Below are 15,449 nucleotides of genomic sequence, written 5' to 3'. Positions count from 1 at the left end.
AAGTTTTTAAGTACCTATTTTCAGTGATTTTGGATATACACCCAGCACTGGAATTGATGTGTCACATGTTAATTCTATGTTTAACTTAATAGAGGTACCTGCCAAACTTTTTTCCACAGCAGTTTCACCATCTTATATTACTACTGGCAGTGTCCAAGGATTCTAAATTTTTCCATATCCTCACCAATGCTCATTATTGTCTGTCATTTTGATATAGCTATCTTATTAGATCTGAAGTGCTATCTCTTGTTTTGATTGCACTTGCCTCATGGCTGATGATGATGAGTGTCTTTTCGTGTGTTTACTGTAACTATATCTTCATAGGAGAAATATTTTTGCCCATTTTAAAATTAGGTTGTTTGTCTTTTCGTTGTTGGATCTCAGGCTTTTGTCAGCTATGAGTGGCAAATATTTCCTCCTATCCTGTAGGTCATCTTTTTACTTTCTTCATAATAGCCTTTCATGTACAGAGTTTTTAATTTTGGTGAAGTCCAGTTCTTTTTTTCTTTTGTTACTTGTGTTTTTGGTGTTGTCTTTTTGGCAAGGAAAATATTGGCAAATCCAAGGTCAAGAAGAGTTACTTCACTGTCTTCTAAGAGTTTTAGCTTTTATATTTAGGCCTTTGATCCATTTTGAGTTAATTTTTAAATATGGTGTAGATAAGGGTTCTCTTTTTTCTTTTTCACTTGGATATCTAGTTGTCCAGCACTGTTCATTGAAGAGACTTTTTACCCATTGAATTATCTAGATGCTCTTGTCAAAAATCAGTTGACATTGATGTGTATGTTTATTTCTGAATTTTGATCTGCATAGCTATTCTAACACCAGTACCATACCGTTTGATTACTGTAATTTTGTAGTAGGTTTTGAAATCAAAAAGTGTGAGTCTTTCAACTTTTTTTGTCTTTTTTAAAAATCTAGCTTTTGATTTTGCTGATCACTGTACTGTTTGTTTTGTCTCATTACTTTGTGTTCTCATCTCATCTTTGTTATTTCCTTTATTGTATACCTTGGTTTTATTTTGTTCTTTTTTTCTCACTTTTTTGGATTGACATTTGGTTCATTAATTTTTACTTTTTCTTAAAGTATGCATTTTAAGGGTATAGCTTTCAGTACACTACATAACTTTATCCCACAAATTTTAATTTTTTTTTCATTCAGTTCCAACTGTCACTTTTAGTAGCTTTGTTTATAATTTATGATTCCATGCAGATATTTTTAGTTTTGTCATTTTTTTAAAGCTTTTGCACAGGCTTTAACAAATCGACTAGAGAGACTTCAAAAAGAGGAAAATTGAAGATTAAGTAAACATGAAAAGATGCCCAATTTTATTAATATTTAAAGAAGTAAAAACTAAAACTAAGTGAGATATGATTGGTTTACATTATAAATCTTGTCAGTTCCAAGAGGTGGTGTTACTACTTTGGAAAATAATTTGTTATCAGCTAGTAAAGTTGAACGCGTGCTGATCATATGATCAGCAGTTCAATTCCTAGGTAAACATCCTAGAAAAGGCGATATCTTCAAGAATGTTCATAGCAGCACTTCATCATAGCTTCCAATTGGAATCTTAAATATCCATCAAAAGTAGATTGGTCAAATAAACTGTGGTATAGTCATACAGTGGAATATCATTCTACAGGACAATTAATACACACATGTATCGTTATTATAGCAAATGAAAGAAGCAAACCATAGAAAATATATGCACTGTGATTTCTTTTATACATGAAGTTTAGTAAGAGGCAAAACTGAAAAATATGACTGGGATAAGTACTTAGACTGGGAGCTATAAAGAAAAGCAAGGAAATGATTTTCACGAACTTTAAGATAAATGGTTATCTCTTGTGGATGAGAGGGAGATGGTATTGGGGAAGATTTTCAAGGGACTGGTAATGGGTGGTGGTTACACTGACGTTCTTTTTCCTAGTATATGTGTGTACTTTAACACTTTTTCATATATGATGAATTTCACCAGATGAATTCTTTGTACATTTCTGTACCAGTAATTCTATAACCTTGATGAAATGGTTGTTTTTTTTTTTTAAAGGAAAATATAAATAACCAAAATAGGATCAAAAGAAGTGAAAGACTCGATCAATATTATGGAAATAAGATCAGGCTAGCTGCTTTTATATGTGAAGTGGGAACCTAAGCCATTTTTAGAGCTCCACTTCTATATTTCCGTAACTCTTAAACACTACTACTTGATTACATTACTGTGATCGCAAAATTGTCATGTCTAAAACACATCTTTTCATCTTTCTGCTCTTTCCAGTCTCTCTATTTTTTCTTGGTTGACTCCTTTAATTGACATTTGATCACCACCGCACTTATTTTATAACATTTTCATTGTCCTCATATTCTCAAACTTTCCCTCTCTACTCAGTCTGTAATTCATAGGACCTCCTGTCATTTTTCAGTGCCAGACAAAGCCACTAAACTAGAATCCTTTCAACCTACCTTTTTAGTTTTAATGCTTCCATATTGCTTATAGAATAATACTATACTTTTCAAAAAGGAAATATATTATAGATTTCACCACATGCCCTTTAATCTTCCTTTCATTTTTCAAGCCAATATAGTTTTTGTCACTACACATTGCTTTCATATTATGCTCCTCTTGAGTTTTTCTTACATTGATTGCTGTTATTTCTTCCTTTCTCTCTTCCTCCTTTACTTTTTCTTTAAAAAAAAAAGGGGGGGGTCTTAAATGTAGGTCTTCCCTAAGATGTTCCCCTTAGCCTGCATCTTTTATCTTATGAATTCATATGTAAAACAAGAAAATTCACATGACATAATTATGTTTTCTACCTGCGTTAATAAAATCACTGCCCTTCCAGGCATACAGCCTAGAATTTCTTCTATTCTAGTGTCTTCCTCATTCTAGTTTCTTCCTCATTGACTGTATATTCTGCTTGTTAGCAAATCCTGTTGATTCACTTTCCAATACTTCTAAAGTTTTGCCTCATTTCCATTGACTAGGCCACATTCATTTGCCTTGCATAAAGTCAGTCCTCAGATTGTTCCCCCGTGGTCTGCAGTGAAAAAAAGTTCATCCATCCTTTCTTATCCTATTTCCAGCAATAAATCCTTTGTGAGGCCTGTATGCCCAGCAAATTGGAGCATTCCTTATTTTCTTTTTTCATAATTAAAAAATTTTTTCAATTACACTTGCCAGTCATTATTTTGTATTAGTTTCAGGTACACAGCACAGTGGTTAGACATTTATATAATTTATGAAGTGAATCCCTCAATTAGTCAAGTACCCACTTTGCACTATACATAACAATTTTTTATACTTGTAATTGTTTCTTTTGCTCTTTTTTTGTTTTTGCCTCTTTCTGTCATTCATTTTATTTATATACATTCTCAACCCTTCCAAGTCCTCTCCCCCCCATAAAGTGAATCTCAGAATAATACATACTGATATATAAGCAGACGATAGCTTTTTCCTCCCTTTAGGTTAAATTGTTAGCCTCAGAGATTTTTGTAGCTTTTTATTTGCGTCTTCTATGACCATTGTTTCTGCCTAGCATTAAAATTAATTTGAATAAGTGTCTTGTTTCTACTGTCCAGTGTCTCTACTGCTTAGGGTCAAGGAGTCATCTTTATTTCCTCTTTGGAACTTGGAATATAGTCTCTTGATTATGTGAATTAATGGTAAAAAATACAAACCAAAAAACTTTTTTTTTCATTAACCATTTTATTGGGGACTGGCACCTAAAATATTAAATTTTAGAGTTAAAACTGATCTTGCTACTAATTTATTCCAACACCATAATTTTATGGATTAGAAAAATATGCCTCCAAAATTAAAGTGAATTGCCCAATATCATACCAGTAACTCAAGTAATTTGTAGCTTCTGAATTTTTAAATTTCACATTCTGACTTTCAGGAGCAGTGCTATTGGTTTGAGCATTTCAAAGAGTTTCATCTCCTGTTGCATTCTCTCAGGGCCTCCAGCTCTACTAGCAGTAAGGTGTGAGAGTCAGTGGGAGGGGAAATCCTAAATGAGTTAAGGTTGCATTAATCCTAATTGGATGGGACTCCCCAGGCAGAAGGGTGGTAACATATGTTCTTCATTTAGTACTATAGAAACTCACTCCTTACAGCTTCCACTTTTCCTTTCTAATCAGAGGCTGCCTCCTTGCTTTTGCTGCCTATAGCCCTTCCTCAGACCTTTGTAACTGGGTAGGAAGTCTTATTTTCTGAAGTGTCTTTTACAAACTTAAATGTAGTCTGATGGTTATATAGTTTAAGAAAAATATAAAGAAGAGAGTTTGTCTTTAGTAATTATTTTTAATTATCCATAAAATCTGAATTCTGTCCAGATAGATTTGTCACCACTTTCTCCTTCATCTTTCCCCAAGACCTACTTTTTAGTTCTCTACTATCTTTTATAGATTATAATTTACTATTCTCCCAAACAGATACCTTAATACTGTTTTCATAGAGAATTGAGACAATAGGACATTTCTTTTCAGAATTAAACTTAACATTTTTCTCTCATCCACTAGATGGCTCAAGTACACCACTTTGGGAGGTCATATTAACATTTGCCTGCTTTGCCTGTGATTTACTTTCTGAATACTGCTTGTTTCTAGGTTGTCTGGATGAGCCCTTATCCGGACCAGTTATTCTGCTGCTTTACGTATATGTGATGTCAAGTTTCACCAAATTTTCTGATTATTTACAAACATCTGAAAATCAGCTGAACTGTTCTTCATATAAAAGTAATGACAGTATATTACAATGCATACAGATTTTTGTTTTTTGCTTTCAAGAACTGTTTTGGACTTGAGTTTAGTTGCCAATAATATGTACATAGATTCCCTGAAACTAGGCATAAAGTTAATAATTTATTCTTTTCTTCCTCATAGTCATTTTGAGTCATTTTGTATTATTTTGCAGAATATGGTGATACTTTTGGAGTTTTTGAGGCACATTAGGAAAGTTTGCTTCAGTCCCATAGTCCAATATTTATTGAATGTTCATGTGTTTGACACTGTACACTTTAGTGGGGGAGGGTGGAATATCAGAGAAATAAACAATATATGTTTATAAGTAGGGAGCCCACACATTAATTTTCTTCCTTGAGTTTCTGAAACTAAGTACTAATGGGTAAAATGAAATGACTGGTGGAGGTTATGTTGTTATCAATCATACGTACAGCATAAGGAGAATCTTATCTCTTTGACATGGTTCTTGTTGATACTATATGAAAATAAGAAATTTTAAAACCATATCCTTTAGAAATATTTTATGCTCGTTAGTTGTTTTGAGTTCTTTGTAGAAAGGAAAGGGAATCAGAATGGGGTGAATACTTATCTTGTGCCAATTTATTTGTTAATTTGATTCTCCCAATAACCTGGAAGACAAATACAAGTATCTCCATTTTACAGATGAAGGAACTGAAGAATCAAATAGGTTGAGTAAGTTATGCAGGATCAAGCAACTAGTAAGTGGAGAGTCAAAATTTGGATTCGTATCAGACTTGCGTGTTCTCTCCAGGCATCCATATAGTCTCCTGGGAAGATGGTTTTTGTGCCTCCAAAAAGGGAACCTGAGCCTCTTTGGGACATCAAATGTTGCTTTTATTCTTTTGACCAAGAGAAAACCATTATTTCTTGAAGTGTCAGAACCATTTCTAATAATTATTTTAACTGGTTGGATAACTTCCATATCCTACAGGCAGAAAACTCTAAACAATGATTGCCTTTGACAATTGATTTTTTTTAAAGACCTTTGATATAAAGAAGTGTTCTGGCAGACTACAGCAATCAGTCATACTAACTCTTTGACAGATAACCTTAGAATGAATATTGGTAAACTTTGTGTAAAAATTGATTTATCCAGAGACGCACTGTGTATGTATATGTATATATGAATGTATATATTCAGTAATAACTATGAATTACTTTCATCAGTCTGAAAAAATAGGATATGATTTAAGAAGAATGGCAAGTTATTTATATAAAAAATACACAAAATATTAACAGTATTAGCTAACTGGGTAACAATTTTTTTTTCCATAAAATTCCTTGGTATTCTCTTGTTTAAGGGTTCTGTAGCTAAGCTGCGTAAAACAGGAAATATGATTATTTGTTTCATAAGAAAATAAAACTGAAATAAGTGAAACAAACAGTAAAAAAACTTACTTAAAAGGAGTACTTAATTTCTCTGTAGCTGTGATATCATTTTTCCTGGCTCTGTAGTCTGTCCTTTTTCACTGTATCAGTAAATAGTCATTTAGGTACATATTCTTCAAAGTTTTCAAAGTTGATATCGTACTTTCATGACTATCAAAATAATTAGTATTGCTGACTCAGAGCCATGGATGTCATTTTATGTCATCAAATTTTAGTTATACAATGTCATCCTACTATGGCCATGAGTAAATTTACACCTCTCATGTCACTGTATTAATTATCCTACATACTGCCTAGATATACTGAGATTTTTATTTCTTATTATCCAATATAACTCAGTATAATTGCCATATTTACAAAATGTTGCCTTGTAACATTCAGAATTCAACGCTTAGCCAAGATCTTGAGAAACTGAGGAAATTCTTATTCCATCTTTTTAGAGAAATGTAAAATTATTCTTGTATCTATAAAAAAATCTTTGGCAAAGGTATTTTTAATATGTTGACTTCTTGGCCCTTTTTAAATTGATTGCTATGTATCCGAATGATATTTTAGATAGGAGTATAAGGAAGGAACTTCGAGTTGTCAAGGAACGAGTTTGTTCAGAGTTACAGTCGTGGTATGACAATTAGATAACAATTATATCTTGCTGAATCAACCTTATCTAAACTTTAATTGTGTATCGTTTAGTCACTTCCTGATTCAATGAACAGTCACAATATGTAATTTAATAGTTAGCATGTTCTACTTCATAGCTTGCAGAATGCCTTTGGCAAGTAAAGTCCACAAGAAATGGAACACAAATGAGAATTCTTTAGACTACAATTTACCTAGTCTGTTTTCTGTAATTCGAAGTGTCCGTGAGTGAATATCCTTATATAAGAGAGCCCTAAGAATATATAATCATAATCTACTATAACTTGTTAGTTGGAAATGAAGAAAAAAAATTTTTAATGAGTAGATTTTGATATGTATTTTATTTCCCTGTGTATTAGAAGTATCATTGATTTGCTGTTTTGACTTTTTTGACTACAGTCATAGGAAAAAAATACTTCGATTGGGATACAGTACACATATGTGTGTAAATAAAAGTTTTACAGATACTTAACACATACTTAACGCAGGGCTGCATTTTAATATTCTGTATTTTCTTCTGTTTCATTTTAAAAAATTTTAATACACTAGATTTCTTGACCTATTAATGGGTTGGAACTCATACTTTAGAAAACACTGCTTTATGGGATTGAAAATTAAATTGTTTCCTAAGTATTAGCAACTGACTATTCCAAGCAGCTTGGATATTTGGAAAGCTTTATTATTACAGTTTAATAAATGACTTAAAAAAAAAATTGCTTTCTTAAATCCTCTCTGCCATGTAATCACCAAATGTTATTTCACTTTTTATTTTCTGGACATAAAAATTTTAACTGAATGTTTAAAAGGTGTTATACCAAGAACTATCTTGTTAGCAGTTCTGGGGAGTCCTGAAACTCATGGTCTTGGGTTCTCGGTGTCCAGCAACAATGAATTGAAGACAGATGCCCAGCAATTGCAAGCAAGATAGCTTTATTGAAAGTGAAAGTACACTCAGAAGGAAGAGTGGACAAGATGGTCAGCCCTAAAGATAAAAGAAGGGAAACAAAAAAAAAAGAAAATAAGTTTCAAGTTAATCATTTAAAGAGACATCATTAACCAGGACAAAGCAGCAACCTTCAGTAATGAAAACATTTTAAATATGAAAAGTTGATGTTGACAAGCGTAATTTTATTAATTAAAAGTAACCATGATTATTATCATATTTGGGGGCATTAATAACTCAGTCACTTCACATATGTTGAATTGTTTTACGTTTTATCTTTGTAATTAAGAAGTTGACATTTCTTGGTTGAAATAAAAGTTTACAGATATGTGAGTAACTTAGTACAGTATAAGAAATATTAAGTGTCACAAGAAGTATAGATAAATTTCAGACAAAAAGTGCCAGTTCATGGCCTTATATAATGGATTATGTTTGAATACTTGGAAATGGTAGAGAAGGGCATTTCACAGAAGGAAACAGAGGCAAAAAAGGCAGAAAAGTTTGATATGCTTAAGAAGTAAAAAGTGGTTTATTTGGATGCACTTTGGTCTGGAGGTAGTTTTTAAGCAGAGGAGAGAACTAACATTTCTTACAAAACCTACTTGCTACAGACGATGGTAGAATGAATTTGAATGGGATGACATTAGGCAGAGAGGTTAGTTAAGAATTCATTGAAATAGTTTAGAGAAGAAGAAATGAGATTGAGTAGGATAGTATCTATAAAAATAGGAAATTTATCAGGATATCAGAGTAAAGTCAAATGATTTGACAACTAATTAGATTAATTTATTAATAGATATTTCTGTATCTTCTGATCATAAATTGTGAACAAAACATATACTTTTGCCCTTACAGAGTTTTAGTCCAGTGGGAAACTCAGACATGTGGGGAACTCAGATATTTACAATTCAGGAAAGCCTGTGTGCCCTGAAAGTGAGTACATGGACCACTAAACTGGAACCCTCAGACATGAATAGGAATCTTGACCAGGAAAAGTGAGTGGGGAGAATTATGTCTCAGGCAAAATGAAACCCTGTGTCAGCTTGGCAGTGAGAGAGATTGTGGTATGTTGTAGAACTAAAAGAAGCTCATTGAGGCTCTATTCTGGTATTGGAGAGGAGGCCAAGGCCAACTCATCCAGAACCCTGAAAATCCTAATGCAAGGTTTGGACTTTATCTTTTGAGCAGAAGTGAACTATGGTATGATTTTTAGCATTGGAGATTCAGGATAGAATTGGCTTATTAGAAGGATTATTTTAGTTAAGGATGTTTTAGTTATAAGTAAGACTAGAAAAAGGCAGAGAAAGTGATCCAGGAAAGTTCAGCATACACAAGGTAGGAAGTACAACTGGACCTCACAAAGGTCTCAAACCAGAAATGATTATCAGTATCAAGTGCTCTTGCTCTCCCTCTCCCTCACCACAAGGCATCTTGTCTCTAGCTTGTGCTTCATTGTTCTGTCATTGTATACTTGCTTCTCTGCTTCTTTAACTGTAAAGCGAACCCATAGCCTCTTAGTTTGTCTCCCAGTTGCAAATCCCCTGGAGAGAATCTAATCTAAATAAGTTCCCCCCACCCCCTTTGGTCTAATCAGTTCTGGCCAGGAGCGCATATTTGCATAAGCAAGCGTAACAGCTTCAAAACCCACCCCTCATAATTAAGAGGGTGCAGTGAGATGTGGGCTGGGCAGATTTCTCAGAATGAACTAACTTCATAGCGCTCTGACATCAGAGTGAAATTACAGGTAGTGGAACTAGAGGCCCCTTTTAGGAGAGTACAGTAATCCAGGCAATGGATAGTGTTGACCTGAGTTAGCCTGGTGAGTTAGAGGAGAATGAATTTGTGGTAAAGATTGAACTTCCAGAAATGCGTGATAAGTTAGATATGGGAGGATAAAGAATCAAGGATAAATGTCTATGTGTCTGGGTTGGATAACTGAGTGGATGATAATAGCAGTCCCTGAGCTGGAAGAACATAGAAGCAGATTTTGTGGAAAGTATAATAAAAGAACTAAGACAGTCCTGAAAAGAATCATTTTTGAGAGTAGGGAAAAGATCCTATAAGACAAAACTGAAAAGGAACAGAAGGTGAGAAAAATCAGGAGTATGAAGTGTTTTAAGAAAGAGTTTTTCACACAGGAGAATATAGTGTTGGATGTTGCAGGGCAACATAAGAAAAAATTCTTTTGGGTTTCAGGGCCAGAAGCTGGTCAGAGACCTTGGTGAATGTGTTTAATGGAAATGGTGAAAATTGAAGCATAGGGTAGAGGACTCTATAGGAGATGAAGAGATCGAAATAGCAAATACAAACAGTGTTTGAGTAGTTTGGCCATGAGAGGCAGAAGAGAGAGGGGCCAATGGCTAGAGAACAATTGTTATTGACAGTGAAATAGGGTTTTTAAAGTGTATATGTATTTTTTTTAATGGCAGGATATTAACCATATTTGAGTGCAGGAGAAACAGTGATACTATTTGAGCAAGATCAGGAGACTTATTTTATTTAAAGCATTGTTACATTGTATGAAGCAAAAATATGGATGCTGTTTACATAAAAGGAAGTTGAGGTATTTCCTGACTTTCGTTTTCTCTAATAAGGGATTAGTATTATCTGCAAGTAATGATTTAAGGAACAGGGGGACTATTTGAAATAGATACTGTAGAAATTAGAAAAGATAGCTGACTAGGGAAATCTAGGATTTTCTGCCTGGTTTAAATTGAAGGCCTTGAATCTAAAAGCAGTAACAATTTGCACCTTTAGAACTTTTTGTTAAGCCTAGATATAGACTCAAAAGGAGGAAATGGCTAGTTTGATCCATACTGTGCTATTTCATGTTGATGCATCAGGAGAGAGCAGAGAAGGATACTGGCTTCATGGTGGTCTAAGTAATAGACCATGGCATTATAAGCTGAGGAAGGAAGTAAAAGCATGAGAGGACTGAGGTGGCTCCATGTGTAGTGGTTAGCACATCTGCTTTACACGCAAAAAATTCTGGGTTCGCGCCCCAGGTGGAGCCACAGGTCAGGCCCTGGGTGCTTGCTGTGAGCTCGTGGGAAGGGACAGAAGAGGCGCTCCACCTTCAGAGATCCAGTTCTTAAAAAGGGAAATGGCAACATCTGTTAGGTCAGGGGTGGAAGTGGGCGGCCGAGGTGGGTGATGGAATTAAAGTGGGCGGGGAGAAAAAGCATGAGAGGACTAATGGGAAAGTAGAGTTGTTAAAGGTCTGGGGATCCTTATGTGCAAAGAATGCTTGAGAATAACTCAGTATGAGAGACTGATCCTAAGATGAAGGTGACAGTCAAGGAAAATGAATGGGAAAAAGGGAAGTGTGGTATATAGCCCTCTAGGTTGCAATGGGAATCAGCATGAAAATCTCATTAAGTGTATACAATGGGGGGAAGTACCTGGGAATTTTCCAGATATTTTCTTTCTCAAGCTCTTTTCTTGTCTAGCTTGTTCCCCTACCCACTCTCCATCCTCAGTTTCAAGAAGATATGTCATCACCTATCTGTTCACTTACTAATCTCAATTACAAAGTTACAAAAGAATTTCCCTTTAACAATATACCCTGAGTGAGAATAGAGTAAAATTCTGTTTTTCTTGGTTTGGAGCTTGTGATAGAAGTGACTGAAGCCTGGTCAGACTACTAGTCTTAACTCAGGCCTGCCAGTGTGTACTCAGACCTGGACTGGCTCATTGTTCATATGGTTTTACTACCTTGTTATAGAAGAGGAATCACTAAGTCCAAGATTTTATATTGCTTGCATATCATCCTAGGGAAAGAAAAAAAGCAGATGTTTTGAGAGACGTAACTAGCTAGTCAGGCACAACTTATTTTTTTGGAAAGGAAGAAGAGGAGATTACCCTACAATGAGTCTGTACTTCATATATTTTTCTACTTACATCAGTTAAATTGCAGACAAATCCATCACTGACGTGGGCCTTCTTAGTGTTGCTTTTCTGTATTATTTATTTCAAATATAATTGAAGAGTAAGCTTTGAAGAATACATGGAACTGAAGAAGATGCATTTGCATGTGGCAGCTGAGAGGTGAAATTTGAAAGCTGAGGCTGAACCTCAGTATTTCCATAAAATTTGGTTGCATGTTAACCTGTTTGAGCGTCAGTTCACACCTCTATTAAATGGAATAAGTCCTGTCTTTTGTTTTTGTGAGACTCATAACCAGTCACATCTGAATTTTATAACTGCAGTTCCTCTGTTTTTAAAGAGGCTTTCCTGAGTAGATTAATGAGTCATCAGACTCCATACCATTTCCTCCTCACTCTTGCTGTTCCAGCTTCAATCTGGAGAGAACAGTACACCAAGTTCATCCTCCATAAATTTCACCGACATCCTTAATGCCCTTATCTTGGAAATTGTTCTTTATGTCTCAGTCTTTTGATCTTGTTTTCTGATGGCAATGCTACACCAGTATCTCCATGCATATGGCCACACACATGCTGTGGATCACATTCCTTTATACATCTGTCTGTGTCTCTGGCTACATCTTCTCTGACTTCTTTGTTGACTTATCTTTCTCTAATTGCTCATTAAATGTGGGTGTTCACAAGCTGACTTGTTGGCCTCTTACTACTATGCTGCTTTTGAGTAATAATCATTCTCATTGTTTCAGTAACAACTCTTGAATTTATATACTTTATCCGTACTGTTCTGAGGTCCAATTCTGTAGCTACCAACTGGATATTTCCAAACTTTTCCTTTTCCTCCATATCCTCTTCACACCAAAATTAGTTTATTTTGGACTCAAAATAGTATACAGGTAAAGGACTCAAATCCTCACTCTTCCTCTTAGTAACTTTGTAACAATAGGCAATTAAGCTTTGTAAGACTCAATTTTATTATCTGTAACATGGAAAAACAATAGTTCCTATCTTCACATAAGAAAACATCAGACAAAATGACTATATGAGACTTATGGACCCAGCCAAGATGTAGTAATAGGGATTGAATTTATCCTGTACCGTAAACTAGAAATCCCTCATAGGACTGTTGTGAGGATTAAAAGAGTATTTATTTATAAAGCACTTGAAACAGGATCTGGCATAAAGTAAGCTCTATATAAGTGTTTGCTTTTATTATTATTAAACATGGACATAATGATGAAAACCATGGGATGAAGCAAAAGTTGTGCTTAACGGGTAAATTATAGTTTTAAGTTCTTATAATATATATATACATATGTGTATATATATATATATATATAAAGTAGTTCTTAAACTTAACTTCCATTTTAAGAAACTGAAAGAGAAGAATCCCAAAACAAGCAAAAAGAAATGAAGACAGGTGCAGAAACCAATGAAATAGAGAGGTGCAAAACAATAAAGTCAGAAATTAAAATGTCTTTTTTAAAAATCAGTAATAATAACAAAATTCCAGCCAGACTGATCAGGAAAAAAAAAAAAAGACACAAATTGCAATAACAAGAATGAAAGAGAATGCATGACTTCAGATATTGTAGACATTAAATTGATCAACTTAAATGAAAAGAGCAAATTTCTTGAAAAACACAAACTACCAAAGCTTATTTAAGAGGAAATAATCTAAACAGCCCTATATAATTTTTTTTCAACTTGCAGTTAAAACCCTTCCTCAAAAAACTCTTGTCCTAGAAGGCTTTACTCTGAGGCATTCTGTCAAACACTTAAGATAAAACATTATCAGTTATACACAAAATCTTTGAGAAAATTAAAGGAAGGGACACTTCCCTACTCATTTTATGAGGTCAGCATTACCCTAACATGAAGAAAAACTGCAGACTAGTATCCCCCATAAAAATAGATGGAAAAACCTTCAACAAAATTTTAGCCAGCCAAATCAAGTAGTGTATAAAAAGGCTGATACTTTGACCAAGTGGAATTCATTACAGGAATTGACTGCAAGGTTGACTATCAGTGTAATTCATCATAAAACCAAATAAGAAAAAAACTATTTGATTATATGAATAGATTGAAAAAAATCATTTCACACAATTCAGTACTCATTAATGATAAAAACTCAATAAACTAGGACTTAAAGGGAACTTTCTCAACCTGTTAAAGGGCATCTAGTAAAAGCCTATAATTTACATCATACTTAGTGCTGAAAGACTAAATGCTTCTAAGATCAGAAACAAGGGAATGATGTTTGCTCTTACCATTTCTATTCAGGATTGTGTGGAAATTATAGCTAGTGTAGTGGGGGATGAGAAAAGGAATTTAAAGGCACACAAATTAAAATTCACAAAAAAAGCTAGTGAGACTAATAAGTGAGCTTTAGTACAAAGTTATTATACAAAAAAATTAATTGTATTTCTGTGTACTGGCATCGAACAACTGGAAATTTAAAAATAAATTAACATGAAAACATTTATAATAGCATCTAGAATATCAGTATTACAGAAGTTGAACAAAATTCTGCAAGGCCTTTATATTAGAAACTATAAAACATTGCTGAGAGAATTTAAAGGAGAGCCAAATAAATGGAGCTGAATACCATGTTCATGGATCAGAAAACTCAAAATTCTTCTTATATTGTTTCTCCCCAAATTGTAACATACTGCTCCGTACAATTGCAGTCAATATCTTCACAGGCTGTTTTGTGGAAATTGACAAGCTATTTCTGAAATTTATATGAAAATGCAAAGGGCCCTAGATTGGCTTAAAGAATTTTGAAAAAGAATGAAGTTGAATGACTTACATTGCATGATTTCCAGATTTACGGTAAAGTTACATTAATCAAGACAGTGTGGGATTTGTGTAAGGCTAGACATATAGATTAATGGAATAGAATATAGTCCAGAAATAGACCCTCGCACATATGTTTACTGATTTTTGGCAAAAATGCTAACGTAATTCAATGGAAGAAACAGTAGTGTTTTTGACAAATGGTTCTAAGACAGTCAAATACCCATAAACAAAAACAACAAACTTTAACCTTTACCTTACATCATTCACAAAAATTAACTTGAAATGGATCATAGATTTATATTAAATATGAGCTAAAACCATAAAACTCTTAGAAGCATAGGAAAATATCTTTGTCACCTTAAAGTAGGCAAAAAATGATTTCTTAAATAAGACATGCAAAGCCAAACTATAAAAGAAAAAAAAGATCAGTTGTACTCTACCCAAATTTAAAATCTTTGATCTTCAAAAGTAGCTCTTCAAAAGTCACTAGTAACACACAATTCCTATTAAAATCCTAGCAGTATTTTTTGTAGACATAAACAAGTTTATTCTAAAATTTATATGGAAAGATAAAGTAACTAGAAATCATTTTGTATAAGAATAGTAAATTTGAAGGAGTCATACTACTTGATTTTAAGACTTAATGTATACTCCTAAACTTAAGACAATATGGTAGTTATTACAGTCCAGTTCATGAGCCTGTACATGGAAGGCATAGCAGAGTGCCTACCACATGGTAGGCACTTTATATTTGTCAATTTGTTTGCCTTGTATTATTATCAGGATTTTGTTTTTGTCTTGTTAGCATCGTCTCATTTGTCTCATAACTACACACACTCTCTCTCCCTCCTCCCTCCTCCCTCCTCTCTCTTTCTCTCTCTCTGCTTTGGCTTGTAATCAGACTGTGGTCAGAACTTAGGTAATGCTTTGATGCCCCAAACAATAAAAAATAGTATTTTTTTTTTGTTTTGTATCCTCATATACAAATGCCTTTCTCTCATATATTTTCTCGTTCTTAAAATAATGTTATATCT

The 15,449-nt window shown here is 33.9% G+C and overlaps 1 protein-coding gene across 7 annotated transcripts in view; it reads left to right on the top strand.

Annotated features, from left to right (window-relative positions):
* Window positions 1-15,449, top strand: part of MAPK8 (mitogen-activated protein kinase 8) — a 92,425-nt gene that overhangs the window by 33,932 nt on the left and 43,044 nt on the right. For 2 of the 7 annotated variants that reach the window (XM_016142854.2, XM_016142859.2), the window contains exon 1: window positions 4,710-4,737. The exons of the other annotated variants lie outside the window; for them this stretch is intronic. The gene's annotated coding sequence lies outside the window, so the exon portion shown is untranslated. Of the gene's footprint in view, window positions 1-4,709; window positions 4,738-15,449 lie in introns of those variants that run through there. 7 annotated transcript variants of the gene reach the window in all.

Source organism: Rousettus aegyptiacus, unplaced genomic scaffold, assembly GCF_014176215.1.
Source record: "Rousettus aegyptiacus isolate mRouAeg1 unplaced genomic scaffold, mRouAeg1.p scaffold_m13_p_6, whole genome shotgun sequence".
NCBI lineage: Eukaryota > Metazoa > Chordata > Mammalia > Chiroptera > Pteropodidae > Rousettus > Rousettus aegyptiacus.
Note: the sequence above shows the minus strand (reverse complement) of the source record. Positions and strands in the feature narration are given on the sequence as shown.